Raw genomic sequence first — 4592 nt, forward strand, 5'->3', positions numbered from 1 at the left:
TCTGAGTTTATATCTCACAATTCTGAGTTTATCACAATTCTGAGTATATCACAATTCTGAGTTTATATCACAATTCTGAGTTTATATCTGGCAATTCTGAGTTTATATCTCACAATTCTGAGTTTATATCTCACAATTCTGAGGTTATATTGCAATTCTGAGTTTATATCACAATTCTGAGTTTAAATCGCAATTCTGAGTTTATATCGCAATTCTGAGTTTATATCACAATTCTGAGTTTATATCTCACAATTCTGAGTTTATATTGCAATTCTGAATTTATATCTTGCAATTTTAAGTTTAGATCCCACAATTCTGTGATAATTCTGAGATAATAATGTGATAAAAGACTTTATAGGAACTACTTCGGCATGAGAATTACATGCATCATTTATACATGTTTATTTGGTGTTTGTGCAATTCTGAGTTTATAACTCACAATTATTGAATGTTTCTCAAGTCTGGATTGTGAGATAAAAAGTCACAATTACCATTTTTTTTTCTTTTATCCCATGGCGGAAACAGGCTTAGCAAACTTCTGTGCAAACCGAAATGTGCATTGAGCTCTGAAAGGAAATGTGTGAGATAATAATATGGTAAAGGCATTTACTGGAACAAGTTCTGCATGAGATTCACATGCGGCGTTCATAGATGTTTATTTGGAGTTTCACAGGATGATTGTGACTTTTAAACTGTTTTTTCAGACTTTAAGAGGAAGCGTGCTGACATTAGTTGTCGGGCCTCAGCGTTATCTCTCTGTCCGTTGGGGTGAGCATTTAAACAGTTATCTGCTCCAGTCTGGAGGGTGTGACACTGAATTATCAGTCTGATATGCATACTGTAGGTGAAGTGATATGCTCACGAACCCGTTGACACTGCTGGTTAAATACCTCATTTACATAACCATCAGTGATCAATGCAACCTTTCAATTCCTTGATCAAACACTCTCGAGTAAAACCTTGCTAATTAAATGTAAATCTGCAAAGTGCATCAAATAATCAGCTGATTTCATGCATCTTCAGTCATTTCAGTGCATGTTTGGTAAGGCCTAAAATGAATGACTTTTATGTGATTTCATGTGATTATTAGTGTGTATACATATAGACTATTGCAATGGGGTTACAGAAGCATTTCGCCCATCAAATGAACCTTTAGATGTTCTCTACATTTGTTCAGTGAGTAAAATCACTGAAATTCTGCTACCCCTGTTTTTCACTAAAAACTGACTAAAATGTCAAAAATGTAAAAACCCATATATTTCTGTATTAGAGGCCTCCTACAACCACATTTAAAAGGTGAAAGAATTTTTTCTTCTAGGGTTAAATGGTAGCTTTCCATCCGCCGGAGGGAATCCTTTCCAAGAGCAAGGATTGACTTAGTATGTCATAATTTGGACTTTTTACCTATTATGTATTTGTATGTCAGAATTATGACACTTCATTCGGCTTCCATATAAAATTCGGTTGTGCAATAAACAGACCTAAATTTGCGCTAACAATCTTCCTCTCAGCATTTTCGCTGCTCGACCGCCCCAGTCCCCATCCCCAGATAGCACACATACATCTGCAAGATGTCTGTTAAAGATCTCTTGATCTGGAAAGCATCTGCTGTGTACAAACGTCTGACAGATGTCTTTCAGATGTCAGTTTTACATACATTCTCCTAAATCATAAACATCTTAAAGACATCTAATATACCTCTATTTGATATCTGATAGAAAACGTCCAATAGACGTCCAATAATGCAGATGAGCAAAAAATACGTCTTGCAGATGTAAATGCAGACGTCAAATAGATGTCTCGTTGATGTATGTGTGCTATCAGGGTCCGCTTGTACAGAAAAGAGCAGCGTAAACATTCGGTTAAACATCGTTTTCGCATTCCAGGGGTAAAAAGAAAATCGTATACATTTGGAAGGACGCGAGGGCGAGTAAATACGACCGATTCTGACCGATGGCGGAATTTTCATTTTTAGGTGAACTATTCCTTTAAATGGTAGCTTTCCATCCGCCGGAGGGAATCTTTTCCAAGGGCATGCATCAGAGCATCTTACCTTGGTGACTACATTCTGCTGCAGTCCCGACTGCAGCTCGAACCGCCACTCGGAGCACATGCACGCCGTTACGTTGCTGCCCTCGGCGGGGGCGGCGGCGTCGTTCCCGGTCGCGATCAGATCGAAAATCTCCCGAACCGAACTCGTTCTGTTCTGATCCGGACGGACGCACTTTCTTTCCGGTTGACCGAGCAGAAAGTGGTCCGAGAACTGGCTGAACGAGATGAGGAACGCCGGGATCCACGTTAGAGCCACCAAGCGCCGCTGATACCTCCCAAACCCGCCGAGGAACGGCAGAACCACGGTGTCCACCTGCGAGAGCCGCTTGTGCGGCTCAGACCGCGACACACTGCCGTTCTCCGCCGGTGATGGGTTGAGCACATCCAGCTGAACCGCATCCATAGCGCGTCGGTTTGCGCGGAGGGTCTTTGTCTCAAAATCACACTCACACACGCTGAGGTTCGGTGTAAATCCGGTCTGAACGGAACCCACTCTGAATCCGAGCTATGATAATCCAGCGGGCGCGATGATGCGCAAGGGGCCCCATAAGGTCTTTGTCGAACCCGGTGGTCACAACGCCATCGCCGCGCTGCAGGATGCCCAGATCTGCGCGTCTGTGCCCGGTGGTCCCCAACAGGTCCGCAGGTAACGCAGCTGGCGCACAGGTGTGGCCCGCGTATCCATGCTTGAATCCCGCTGTACTCACATCAGGGATGCTGCTGAGCCGATCCCACCCAGCGGCCGCGCACTAGCTCATAAATAACCCCTAAGTAGCGAAGGCTTGGTTCCTCAGCGCGCCGTTTGCACCAGCGATCGCGCACCGCACGCATCCAAACCCAAGATCCGCCCCCTTCGCATGATCTGTCCTCCGGTGTGTGTGATTGGACGAGCGCAACAAAGAGCCTTTGTGTGGCATCTGCCCCTCATGAGCTCAGGGCAGAAACACTTCAGTGGCCTTCTGTATTTATTTGTATTTTTACATATACCGTTAATGTTAGTGTTATCTGTAAGCACCAAGGGTCTAACGCAATTTCAATTCTCTGTATGTGCTGTACATGTGGCAGAATTGACAATAAAGGAGACTTTGACTGTTGACTTCTTCGACAATTGTGACCCTGCAGCACAAAAGCAGTCTTAAGTCGCTGGGGTATATTTGTAGCAATAGCCAACAATACATTGTATGGGTCAAAATTATACATTTTTATTTTATACCAAAAGTCATTAGGATATTAAGTAAAGATCATGTTCCATGAAGATATTTTGTAAATGTCCTATCGTAAATATATCAAAACTTAATTTTTGATTAGTAATATGCATTGCTAAGAACTTCATTTGGACAACTTTAAAGGCGATTTTCTCAGTATTTTGATTTTTTTGCACCCTCAGATTCCAGATTTTCAAATAGTTGTATCTCAGCCAAATATTGTCCTATCATAACAAACCATACATCAATGGAAAGCTCAGTAAAGTCGTTGTAAACTGAGTGCAGAGTGTCAAGGAACATTATATTATATTATATTATATTATATTATAATGTGTATTTATACTTTATAATATCTTGCCATATAAATAATTAAACAAATGGACATTCAATTTTGGATTTGAATTAAAATTATTTTATTATGTGAGAAGAAAGAGAGTGCTGGGCATTAAACATTATTATATTATAATATATTATATTATATTTTAATGTGCATGATGTATACTGTACATTAATGTGCCAAATAAATAATTAAATACATGGACATGAAATATTGATTTGAGTTTAAATGATTGTATTATGAGTGGAAAGGGTTAAGGAATATTATATTATATTATTATATTTTAATGTGTATTATGTATATTATCTTGCCATATAAATAAATAAATGGACATGAAATATTGAATTGTAAAAGTTATTATTATGTGAGTTAAAAAAGAGAGTGCAGAGTGTCAAGGATATATAAATTATATTATATTATATTATATTATATTATATTATAATGTGCATTATGTGTACTGTACATTATCTTGCCTAAATAAATTATGGCATAAATAAATAAATTGACATAAATGATTGATATTGAGTTTAAAATATTTTATGCGAGAAAAAAAGAGTGACATATAGTCGTATATTTCTATTGTAGTTCTTGCTTAGTTGTGAGGGTTTATCATGGACAGTTGATAACTGAAAGTATAATTATTAGTCATCATTTCCACCACGACCAACAATTTTGTCCCTAGAAAAATGAGTGTTCTTGCTTACTAAGGAAACAACAGTGTCAGTGGAGAAATGCAATACACATTTGAAGAAAACCAAGACAAATCAAGGTAAATATCACTTTTAAATATTGTGTTTTCATGATTCATCATGTTTTAGAATGATACATTTTGAAAATTGTAACACAACAAACAGCCCAGGCATGAACGCTCCATTTATTAGTTTGTCTTCTTCCAACAGAATCCATCTCATGTATAACTGATGACTTGAGCGTTCAGCTGCCAGCACTGCGAGCCAGGTGACATCATGTGTTCAGAAGAGGAGTGCTATTACGAGGGA

The sequence above is a fragment of the Sinocyclocheilus anshuiensis genome, unplaced genomic scaffold (assembly GCF_001515605.1).
Source record: "Sinocyclocheilus anshuiensis isolate Anshui unplaced genomic scaffold, SAMN03320099.WGS_v1.1 scaffold540, whole genome shotgun sequence".
In the NCBI taxonomy this organism is placed as follows: domain Eukaryota; kingdom Metazoa; phylum Chordata; class Actinopteri; order Cypriniformes; family Cyprinidae; genus Sinocyclocheilus; species Sinocyclocheilus anshuiensis.